This window comes from Doryrhamphus excisus, chromosome 14, assembly GCF_030265055.1.
Source record: "Doryrhamphus excisus isolate RoL2022-K1 chromosome 14, RoL_Dexc_1.0, whole genome shotgun sequence".
Taxonomy (NCBI): Eukaryota; Metazoa; Chordata; class Actinopteri; order Syngnathiformes; family Syngnathidae; genus Doryrhamphus; species Doryrhamphus excisus.
The window spans coordinates 12478364-12491668 of NC_080479.1; positions in this window are offsets into that span (position 1 = coordinate 12478364).

Consider the following 13305-nt stretch of genomic DNA (forward strand, 5'->3'; position numbering starts at 1 on the left):
GATCAGTGAAAAGTTGCAGAGGTGCCTGACGTCATCTTATTATTTAATATGATGTATCTGTATGTATTTAATATAGCTCTCATTCTACCTTTTTTTTGAAGCTCCTGCATGGTGCACCCTGTCCTCTTATTTAACACCCTGACTGTTTTAATTCCTGGTGTGCAGCATGCGAGTCCATGCTCCCATAAAAGGGCAAAACCCGCCCAAAGAAGCATGATTAATTATCCCGGTTCACGTCTACCTGGGTTCCACCTGGAGGATCTTGGACTGTGGAGACCTGCTGAGGCTGGCAGCAGCAACACGGGAGATTGTAAGTCATGCACCATTTTGTTTTTAAAATTCAAAAGTGTTGTTTTATGCACGACAATTAATATTGTCTAATATTATTATTGAAAACATGTATTTTTGGCAAGTTCAACGACACGAATATTTAATAATAATATGATATGCATTACCTCGCATAATTTTGACACTGTTTTTATAATGTATAACAATAAAAAAATCATGATCTATAATTGTGCTATTTTGATAAATACAAAAGGAATATTACCTAACGAATGAACGTAAAATAAACGGTGACACACCCCTCAAAAAAAAACAAACGAATTATGCAATAAATGTGTTCGTTAATTAATTTAATCGAAGTCATGTTTTTAAATAAAATTCCACTTTTGGAGAAAGTGGCTTATTTAATCGTTAGCGACACCCGTTTGTTTTTGCGTATTCGTTTTTTTTGTCCACACAAATGATTTAATCCGCTTTATTTTCCACTGAAAGACGGTCCAATCAATTAAAAAACCTCTCTCACAAATCCAGCAAAACACAAACCGAATAAAGGTGAAGTAAATTAAGGTTATAATTACCGTAAATACATAATGAATAATGAATAATATATTTATATGCTTAAAGGAAGTTTAGGCCCCACTGAGCGTCCTACAGGGACCCATACGCCGGGAGTGAATTGGACCCTCCAAAAAGAAAGCCCCGGGTCAACCCACGGTCATACTTTGAGTTTGTTGTCACAGCACACACACACACACACGCACACACACACAGAGGCCCAAACAACAATGAGGAGACCACACTGGTCAAACAAGCACCTCTACAACCAAGTCACACTCCACCTCCCAAGGACCAGTTTGACCAAAACACCACCAGACTGGACCCTATAGGTTAAAAAATAACTTCCTATAGTGGAAAACAACCTTTTTGTTGGACACCCAGAACCGATCTCAGTGCAGCCGATGGTTCCCATTAAGGTCCGAGAGTAAACGCATGGGTGATGACAGATGAAGCTTTAAAGCCTTTGGAGGTGGACTCAGTGATTAAAGGTCGACTTGCCCTGATTTGGATGAAGACTTCGTTTCTACACATCCTTGATAGAGGACCCGTAAGACATTTGGGAGCAATATGTCAATGCAAGTCAAATAAAAATGATACTAATTGTTTAAAATAGCCGGTTACAAATGTATAGCCGCAACTCTGATTGATACAAACGATTTTAGGAGTTAAAATAATTATTTTTAGTACAATTCAATCAAACAGAATTAGCTTCAATAATAAAATAATATAATAATAGAATTAGTCAACAAAAATATTTATAAAAATAAATAAAGTTATGGTAATGCATATATTTTCATTGCATTTCCTCACACTTTATCCATGATACTTGAGCCTCTAATGCAGTACTAGTATCATGTTTTCCGTACATTGTACACGGGGCCAATAAAGTCATCAATGAGTTATGGATGAGTTGGTTAACCCATCTGCTGTGTTAACCAACCATGTACTGTAGATTGATGAAGACTTTACAATGTTCCTATATGAAGCGCTTTACAATTTTTCCTCATTTTTCTCCGCAGCTTTCATCCATCTGAGGCTATAAGACAAACCAGAGGTAAGTTCAAAGTCCGGATCAATGCACCCAATGATGACTTTGGACACTAAACCTTGAAAACACAGGAAGATGTTCCATCCATCTCCATTGCTGCTGCTTACTTGCTATATACAACACAGCAAAACAAGCCGCTTAAAGTTTCTGTTCTGGGTCTTCCAGCCACGTAGACACAAAAAAAAGCACCAACAGACAGAAGTCACTCATCAGGGTCGTCGAGGTATTGGCACATGTGCGCTCATTGACCACTCCCCTGTTGTGATTGGCAGCCAAAATGAATTCCTCCATCGACAGACGAGCGTCTCCGTGTGCCGATAAAGTGAGCGAGCCTATAGAAGGATTGACAGTATGATGGAGGGGAAGGTGAGCAGAGATGACATCACTGATGCAACTGCTGGACACATGATTAGGTACACCAAGTGTCGTATCGGAACCGGTGTGTGTGTGTGATGGGTGGACAATGAGAGCAGGAGAAAGCAAAGCAGAGGTTAGGCGTTGGGAGGATGACTGGTTCGCCCACAACTCACCTTGCGGCGCCCGTCTGCGGTTCTTCCTCGAGCGATCCTGCTCGGCCCAATGCGGCCCCCACAAAGCCATGTGAACAGAGGGGCCGCTTTATTATCAACGTTTGAGGCCCAGAGGAGGCGAGAGGATGGGTAGAAGGGCTGTGGTCTCCAGCTCCATCCATCACGCAAGTCCCGACCTTGGCTTGACCCCAGCATGGCAGCCAATGAGGCGCCCTCATCCCCCCCCTGTGCAACTCCTTCCACTCACACTTATCTACCCACACATGCACATATAGAAGGGATCGGGTGACACCGAGTGGAGTCTGGATGCTCTTTGTGTTGGCCGTGGCTCCTTCATTGCTTTGTTTTGAACATGACTAATGTGAGCAGCAACACCTGACAAACAGGCTGTTCATCCTGTCTTGTGCCCCCCCCCCCCCATCTCACCGAACCCCTACCAGGAAGAGCTGCGTGTCCAAAGCTTTGTGGGTGACGATACAAAACAGTAGCACCGTTCTCCATCCATCTCCATACATTTCTATTGTGAGGAGACGACGTGTCATTTCACGAGCAAAATGTAACAGAAAAGGGGAACCTATTGAAAGCGAAAGTCGACATGGGCTGAGAACGTCACGCTGAGAAATGAAGCACATGTTACCGAGGGGCCGCTTAAAATGAAAGCAAAATGGCTCCACGTTAGCCACTCTAACTTAGCTAAAACACAACCACATTATGCATTAGTCACCACCGATGTGACACGCCCATCAACCCACCGCCGCTTCGCCCTCCAATCCAAACATGGCCGTGATGACAAACACAAACAAAGCAGTGGGTGGCATCACTGTTGCTATGCCAACATCTCATACAGTCTCCTAAAAAAAACACAATGAACTATTTAGCATAGCACCAGCCATTGTTTGCATGTGTTTACATGGAACTAATCACATAAAAAGGTTTTGCAGACAGATCATTCATTCATTCATTCATTTTCTACCGCTCTTTCCTCACAAGGGTCGCGGGGATGCTGGAGCCTATCCCAGCTGTCTTCGGGCGAGAGGCGGGGTACACCCTGGACTGGTGGCCAGCCAACCATTCACCAAACAACCATTCACACTCACATTCATACCTATGGACAATTTGGAGTCGCCAATTAACCTAGCATGTTTTTGGAATGTGGGAGGAAACCGGAGTACCCGGAGAAAACCCACACATGCACGGGGAGAACATGCAAACTCCACACAGAGATGGCCCAGGGTGGAATTGAACCCTGGTCTCCTAGCTGTGAGGTCTGCGCGCTAACCACTCGACCGCCGTGCAGCCCCAGACAGATCATAACATTACCAAATATTTTCCTATTCCCATACAGTATTGACTTTATTAAGCACTACAGCTGGGTGACTCCACGGATATAGCCTACCTGGTGTGCCGAAGTAGTGCGTACGGGTGTTGATGAAAGTGTCCTTAAGATGAAACACTGTATAGAAAAGTACCATAATTAGTGATTTGATTGTCCATGCATATGTTAGTAGACACTTCCTGGTTTAGGAAGGATGATAGATAAATGGGACGTGTTGGACTTATATCCAGATTTGTAACAAAATCTAATCCAAATAATACTTCCCATATTCACGCCTTCACGCTTGGTGGAGTTTAGAGTTGATGTTGCATAACACCGCCGAATGTCATCATAGACCAAAAACATTTAGCTTGTTCCAGTGCACCCTGCCTTTGGTTATGCTTATCAGGCTGTTAAACACACACAGCTGAAGCGCCGAAAGTGCAAAGCCAGCAGCAGTCTTGTCAATAACACTCGGCAGCCTGAGCCAACACTTTGATATGGAGGACCTCAGGCTTTGTTCTCCTTGATGGCTGAAGAAGCACATGTTGTGGTAGAAGCCTCAAGGCCATAATTGCTAACATATCACAGAAAAAAAAAAGCTCACAAACTGTACCACAGACGCTATATAGCTTCACAGACAGATACTAACACACAACCAACCCCCCCTGGGGGGGCTGGAAAAAAAGATGAAATGTCTTATGTAGGTTTGGATCGCGTGATTGAGCTCATCTGAGAAGCACCTGCCTTTTGTCTCCACAGGAAGAGCAATGGCGCTCACGTGCGTTGTGACACACTGGAAACACAATCTGGGAGGGCAATTTGGACACAAAATGGAACCGCTCACGCTTTGATGGCTGCCGACAAAACGGTACTGAACACACACAGACACAATATTAGGCACACCAGAGCTGTATCAAAAGAACAACCGGTGCACAACGGACAGCTCTACAGTGTCATGTGATTGCCAAGTCATTGTATGTTTTAAAGCAGGTTGTGAGATCGAGAGAGATGTTTCAGTGACAGCCGTGATCCGCACTCGTGTAACTCTAAGCCTGTCATTTGTACACGCCCTGAAGCGCATCCCACTGTGGGAGTGTGAGAGGTGCACTGAAACTATGCACTCATACATTGACTGCCTGTCCCCTTTAGGCAAAGGACCAGTCTAGATTTGTATCTCATAGAAAAAGCAATCTGTGCAAATCAAGACAAATTGATATGAAGAGGAGTCTTTATCTGTGTAAACGTAAATTTGTCACTTCCTTATTTGACAATATGGAGCTCCGTATTACACTCATGCTGATAAAAGTGTACACTTTTTTGGGGTTTTATTTCCTCGTATTTCCCCATTGCGCTGTGCTTCAAGGATCTATAGTTCCTGTGTCTTTAAAAAGGAAGTAATGCTCCTATTTTTATCTTCTCCAAATACTGCTACACTGTATGGGAACAATGTCAGCTTGCTTCCTGATAAAGACAGGATGATAAGACTGATAGCGCTTCTATTATCTCTGTGGTTTACATAACAGATTATGGCCAGTAGCTGCTTAGCTTAGCACAAAACCTGTTTCCATTGGTTGCCCGGCAACAGCAACTCACTAACAAGACAGAATCTCATGTACAGCTGATATAATAAAAATACATTTCAACTTCATAGAATTAGATTTCATAAGGTTAGGTTTAATAAAATAAAAACTAAAGAAATGCAATGGACATTTAGAAAAAATAGCAGTATATGAAATAAATTGTAATAAAATAAGTTTTAATCTAATAAAATTAAATATAATTTCATTTAATTACAATTTTATAAAATAAAACAATTACAAAAATAAATGGAATTTAATAAAAGACACAATAAAAATGAATTGTATATAAAATAAAATAAAATAAAATAAAATAAAATAAAATAAAATAAAATAAAATAAAATAAAATAAAATAAAATAAAATAAAATAAAATAAAATAAAATAAAATAATTCAGCAACATTAAAAGAGAACAATGATCTCCTTAGATTTATTAGATCATGTTTTGGCAAAATACAACTATCCACTGCATTTGAACTGATGCTGAATGTGTGTAAAGACGTTCCGGGTGCTAACCTCTTCCGTGCACATCACATGCTCACCTGCTCACCTCCCTCTCTTCCTCCCCATTGCTCGTTTTACATTTCAGCTCCATAGAGACTCCTCTAATGACAGCACTTGTCTATAACATGGCCATCACTGCTCATGTGTGTGTGTGTGTGTGTGTGTGTGTGTGGGTGTTGGGGGCGATTGTGCACATGTTTGCCCTGTAATGACAGCGGCTGTCTATAACAGCTTGTCCTGGCAGGGATCATTCGGTCCAGCCTCTCTCCCACGTCCGCTGTCCAGTGTCACCAATGTCCGGGTGGACGATGATGTGATCTTTAGTCCCCTCTGCGATCTATAGACTGGCATTTGGCTCAGGGAGCGTCCCCAGGCTCTGACATGCATGCTAAACTTGGAGCACTACTGCCGATATTCCCATAACCCCCCTTTCGGCTGACGAGCCTCCTACAAGAGGAAGTTAACGCCAGACACGGCAATATTGTGACATGCAGTATTAGATACCAAAGTGGCAGTTAGCCACTGAAGTTCATGACTCTCTGGAGGGAAGAATGACCTCTGTGGGAGCATATTCTCATTCAGTAGTGTACAATAATAATTTTATACTGTACGAGCCAATGCTATAATGCCTTGGTTGGGAATTGGAAGGAGAATTAGCTTTAAAAGGCAAATTACTTACACACATGCAGCGCTACTGTGGCACGGCTGAGTCACACAGGAAATGCCATCTGTAGCTAGTACAAAAAAAGTCAACTAAACATACACGTGACACACAATGTAGCCTACCTGTAAAGAAGTTCACATACTCTAGAGCAGGGGTCTCAAACTCAATTTACTTGAGGGCCACTGGAGCTCTGGTCTGGGTGAGACTGGGCCGCATCAGGTTTAAAAAAAACAAACCCACAAAAAAACGCGTTTATTAAAAACAAAAAAATTAAAAAAACTTCGCTTTGGTTCCAATTTTCTACAATAAAAGCTCTGATAAAACATTCCACTGTTCCACTCAAATATCTTACTTTTTATTTTTCTACACAAAATAAGATGAAAAATAAATAAACAAATCAAGAATCAAGAAAAAAAATCAAGAAAATCAATCAATCAGTAATAAATAAATATAATAATAATAATAAAACGGCAAATAATAAAAACTTAAGAAACCACATATAGTTGGTGGGTAGACAAATTATTTTTTTCAGATTAAAATGAACAAAGCATTATTAGAGCCCTGTAGACATGACAAAACACGACTATAGTCACATTTATACTCTTTTTATTTACAACATATTGCGCAACTGCAGCGTCTTGAAACACATGCTAACTTGCAAACTAGAGAGCTAGCGACCTAAACGGTAGCCTTCAAGTTATTTCCTTTAAACTTAAATAGCCAAAAAAATACCACTTCCACACGGATAGGGAGGATAACTATTAACAGTTATTTAACCTTTAACGTGAACATTAATCAAACGTAATAATTTTTTCTGGGTACATGATACCATACAGCATCCATATCAAACTTGCGCGGGCCGCACTAACATTAAAAAAGCGGGGGCCTCAAACGAGTGTCCTGCGGGCCACATTTGGCCCGCGGGACGCATGTTTGAGACCCCTGCTCTCGAGAGCCAATGTTTATCATTCGCTACCCAGCATGCCCTGCGGGCACTTGTAAATAACGCTTAGTTGTTGTTAATTAGCCACGTAGCAGCAGCAGCTGCTTTATGTGATATCTTAACTCGCTGTGGATGCGTTGTGTTGTTTTGTTGCACCGTGAGCAAGAAAGTCGTTTTGTTTGATGACCCGGGGAGGACTAGATGACCACTATCCCACGTGAACTGTGCACTCTTCCTTTTCAGACATTTCCAATTTCCCATGGTTATGGAAGGCAGCATAGGCGTTTTCTATTTTATGTCCATACATTAAACCCTCCCATCAATCAGTCAATCAATCAATAAGCAATGTAATGTAATCAGAATACAAAATGCAATGCAATATAACACAAATATGCAGGAATTAGATTATAAACACTAATGCCTTATGATTTCATGCCTTATACTCAAATGCGGACATAGATCATAAAGCTTTTTGGGTTTCACAAGAGGATGTAATCATCCTAATGTGGCCGTCAAGTCCCAGCGCGGCTTCCTGTATGATCATATTAGCATTCTTCAATGCTCCGTGTTTTTTATGGCTAATGAAGGCTTAAAATGCTCTTTGGTGTGTATGTGTGTTCTCACTGGTCCGTGCGGTCCGCAGGGATCTCCCGTGTCCTGCTCGGCATTGATGCCATCACAGCGTCATCTGCATGCCTGACAGCTCAGACCTTCTCTCATCCTCACACAACCTCCCTTCTTCTTCTTGCGTTTCCGCCCATCTTCCATTATTTCCTGTTCATGTTTGTGTATCTTTATTCTCTCTTTGCGTTCTTGCTGCTTTGGCAGCTCCGAGCGGGTCAATACGGCACGTGTTGAGGATTCAGTGCTTGTAGTTTCTAGATAAACACCCTGTTAGTAGGATTATCCCTGTTGTCCTAACAATGTAAACCCGGGATTAGGCCCCCCCTCTCTCCAGGGATGCCAGTACGTGTTTGCCATCTGTGAAGCCGGCCTGAGAGGGAGAATAAGGTCGCTTTAGTTTACTGTACAAAGACACAACTCAACTAAACACAGAAAGGTCACCAGATAGTCACGTCATCTCTCCTTTTATCCATCATTTGCTTGTACTTGGTGTTATTTGAACCCTTGGATAAACACGCTCAAATATGCTGAAAAGTGAATGGAGTCAGCGTTCAAGCTGCAAAGGAATGAGGGCCAAGAGAGGAGAGCCAAAGAGTTGGCTCAAGCTCTTTGGAGCAGGCGGCGGTGGCGATTGAAAAGTCAAAGGTCAGCCACCCCCCCGTGATATCTCCTGTACCGCAGAGGCAGTCACGACCGGGTCAGCGGAGGTTCAGGTGTCAGTGAGGGACGGCTGACTGACGAGACCAAGTGGGACCTCTCTCTCCGAAAAAACCCCGTCCCCGCTCGGACCTTTCATCCTTCCTTCCCTCCCCTCTCTCGCCGTCACTCCTCCGTGACCCGTCCAACCTTCTCCTTACCCACACGACTTCAACCTTGTCATCCGCTCATCCTTTCGTCCTTCCTCCCCCAATGCTCGCCTTCTTCTTCACCCCGAAAACTAAACATTACCACAGGGTTTCACTCAGCAGGTCGGCCTGACTGGGCCAGCTCTCTGTGGGGTTGCGTGTCTTCAGTCCACACACACACACACACACACACACACACACACATGCATATTGAATCTTTATGTGTGGTTATATCCATAATATGTTTATTTAGTATTTTGGCTAGCATTGATATGATGTACGAAACAGGTAATGAAGTCGGTGGTGCTACACAACATAAAGAGGCTACTAATATTGACTAAAGGCCAATTGTTATAGCGTCTATTACCGCCCATGGATATATTATGGCCATTTGGTGCTATATGTTTTATTTATTGCAGACTTAACTGCCGATAGGATACTTTCAAACGTTGGCGCGCATCCACTAAATCAATGTGATATACCTATTCGTGTCATCAGATAACGTCACCACCTTACATATTGCTACTTCAGGGGATGCTTGAGCTGTCCAATTTATCATCCAAGACTGTTTTCTAATTACGCCACCATAGAATAATAATAATAAAAAAAAAAAGTCCTTTATGTTAGAATCCTTGCGTCATAACAACGGACAGTTTGCTCTAGTTATTGACTCCCTTTGACCTATAGTGTGCAGCCACTCGTAGATTAACCGCAACAGATCGCAGGTCAGATGGAGAAAATGAAGCTATTTGTCATCACCATAGCAACAAAGCTATATATAGTTTGAGTCAATGTGTTGCAGAGTGGGATGGATGCAGAAATAGAGAGCATTTTTTCCCCATGAAAGTTAAAATAGAGGAAAAATATTGCAAGAATGAAATATATAAAATTGGACAGGTATAATTCAATGACATTTAAGACAACCATAGTCGAATGATGACAAGGTTGTAATTTTGACAGATTATGATGTAATTCCGCAAACATAATGAACACATATGATTTATTTTCGACATTCTAACACGCTCACGTCTGTCTCAGTGATTATTTTTCTGTCTTTTTTTTTGTTGCTGTGTCACACGTAGCCTGCAGACTCTTCTCATCGCTCCCAAATTGTCTCATCAACGAGAGGGCCCGAAGACAAGCACACAAATATGCTTGCAGGTATGCATGCACACTGTGGCAGGTGCAACCGTCTTTTCTCCCCGTGTAGCTTTTCATTAACTTGTCCCATCAAAGCCTGTCAGCGAGAGTGGCACGGCGAGAAAGAACAAGGGAGGAAATGGAGGCTTTTCACAGATATGGCTGTGTTTTTCTTAGTTGCATCCAAAATGGAACTTCCTTCTCCTGACTGATAACATTGTCTCTGACTTTCTTTCAGTTGTTGCACTGTCCTGCACCGTCCTCGGGCTTTTCATTGCCTATACATCAACAACACATTCAACAGTACAGGTGAGATAACGCTCGAGCGCTTTGGGCAACATTCTACGCTGTCAGCGCTCTCACTGATGCACACCTGCGGGTTTTGGGAATTGTGATGTCATATATTACACACTGACAAAATAACAAAATATAGTTATATATAAAACACCGGTCTAAAAGTGGCTAAGTCTGATGACCTGAAAATCAATTGATAACTGTGCTGGTTTGCTAATGTATTCAAGGTATTTAATGATATTGTTTTACATCAAAATCCCATCTATTTATACAATACACTTTTGCCACCAGCTGCTTATAATGATCTGCCACGTCATTTCCAAAATTCAATGAAATTTTTCAAATTTTGTACACTTCCTTGTGAGATTTCTGCAAATAAAAACAAAATATTTGATGTCAAAACCCTACTTTTGCTCCGGAAGCCTTTTCCTTGCAGACCAGTGTAATTACTGATATGGAAACCAGTGTTTAATATGACATCTAATTTGACATAATTGATAGAAATAGTGCTGCCCAAACAAATCAGGTTGGTAGCTTTCTACTGTGTATCTACTAAGACTTGATACGGTCGTACAAAAACAGCAGAAGCATTGTGTCAACATTTAAGCAATGACAAAATATATCATGAAAGCATTTAATATGATATATGACTTGATGGAGTTTGTTGCATATTGATTTTTGACTCTCCCCCAAAGACAGAGATCAGTGGGTACCAAAAACTAATCAGCTGAGTAGCTACTAACCTACAATTTGTCCACTAATATTTTATACAGTCGGATAAAAACTGGAGAAAAATTATGATTTTGGGGTTTCCACTTTTGTTGTTTTGTAATATTGTTTTGATTATCAAGCAAAAAACGTTTGTTGATGATTGTGTCAATAATTAAGGACAAAATTACACAATGACTACAGATGAGAAAAGTGCTAATTGGGTGCATTAATATTAATTAATTAATATATGACTTGATATGGTTTGTTGCATATTGATTGAAGGCTCTCCTCCCTCGGTCGGGACCAAAACTAATCAGCCCAGTAGCCACTTCAAGATTTCATACCGTCAAATAAGTCACTTTTGGCCTTTTATAAGGTGGAGACATTCAATATTTTCAAGCAAAAAAATGCATTTTTGATAATTTCTTCACATATGAAGTACAAAATCACCAAATAATTATGGATCTGGAAAGCCCTCATCAGGGCATTGAATATGATGTGTGACATGATAGGGTTTATTTCAAGTCACTCATGAATGTCTAAGCAAGCTAAAGCTAATGGACTCAACAGCAGTTAACCCGCTGCATGTTTACCAAGAATCAACCTGATTGTGAAGTAGTGATTTGAGACAAAGCAGGACGTGTATGATCTCGAGAGGAGTGTTTTTCCTATGTATGATCACCTGATGGATTATTTCTGTGCTTTGTGGAGGTGAGACTAAGCTAAAGGTTAAAGGGAATATATTAATCGGGGACTTTGCATTTTGCAGTCGCTCAATAAGGCCAACTGGTGTCACAACATTCAGTATGGGGGAAGGAATGTGTGTGCGTGTTAGCGTGATGTCCTCCAATGCTCGGCGGCTCTTCTTTTTTTGTCTTTAGGATGCTTCTTTTTGGTTTATGTCTGCTTACGATGGAAATGCCATGACTGCAAACTCAAACACACACACACACAGACACAATGAGTCAAATGCAGGGCGCTGGTGTCTTGACGGGGTGATCTGCCGGTCAATCGGCCGTATTGATTATTGGGACAGGAGAGGTTGGTGGAGCGGCAGCAGTAATTAGGGCTTTTTGGTGTGGATTAGCCGAAAGAAAAGGTCACCTGCTCAACATCGGTGGCAGCACGGCTGGCAGTGACAGGGAGGGTGTGTGTGTGTGTGAGTGTGTGTGTGTGTGTGTGTGGTACTATCAATAGGGTCACTTAGATAAGGAAATATACACTTTTACCATCTTAGCATCACACGCACCATTATTGACAAGGTTTACGTATACCTTGTATTAATGAACACATTTAACCCTATAAGTTACAATTTTAGCTTTCCAGTCCTCAGATAATAAATAAACTAACTAGAAATGTGGACTCGGTGACACTAAATCTAAAAGGTGTGGCCTTTAATGGCTTTTTAATGTCACTTTCAGCTTGTGTGTACACTTTTAATGGCGCTACAAGTTTGACATCTCGGTAGTAAGGCGTGCAGGTCTGAGTGAGGTTGTGACCCCCTCGGGTCATGGACGTCTTTCTTGTTTTCTTCCACCGCTTTGTCCAAAACAAACTGAGCAATCAAGCTCATGAAAACGGTTATGGTTTTTCATGATTTATTTGCACTGATTTAGCATTAGCGTAGCTACTTGACATATATATGTTGACACCATGTGGAACCAATTGTTTCAGAGTTATAAAAAAAACAATGTGAATGATTCAGAAGGTGTCTGCTTATGGAATGTCAGCTCTCCTTGTTCTCTGCAGAGGATCAGTGTGTGTGTGTGTGTGTGTGTGTGTGAGAGGCAGGAGCAGCAGCTGTGGCACACTTTGGTGCAAGTGCAAAGCTGCAGCACCCCTAGTGGCAGACATGCAGAAAACACAATGCATGTGTGCAAAAATAAACCAGACAAGAGGAGACAAGTGCTGATTGAGGGAGCTCGTATGCAAGTGTTGCTTTGCGTTGCTTTGTTTGTGTGTTGGTGGTAGAGGGAGCGGCCTTGGAAGTTACGTGACCTCTTTGCGTCCTTTTTGTCACGTGACACACACACACACACACACACACACTGCGACGCACGTCTTCCCTTATGTGTTAAGGAAAACAAGGTGCCGCAAGCGCGTTTACATGTGTTTTGTATTTGTCCCTTCCATCATTTGAGACGTGTGTATGGCTTTAAATGCCAGCCAAAATGGCGTGAGGAAGTGTTGTGTGACAATAACAGAGAGGGGAGTTGGAAACAAACAAATGAGGGCTAAATAAACCCTGAGGTGGACAGATAAAG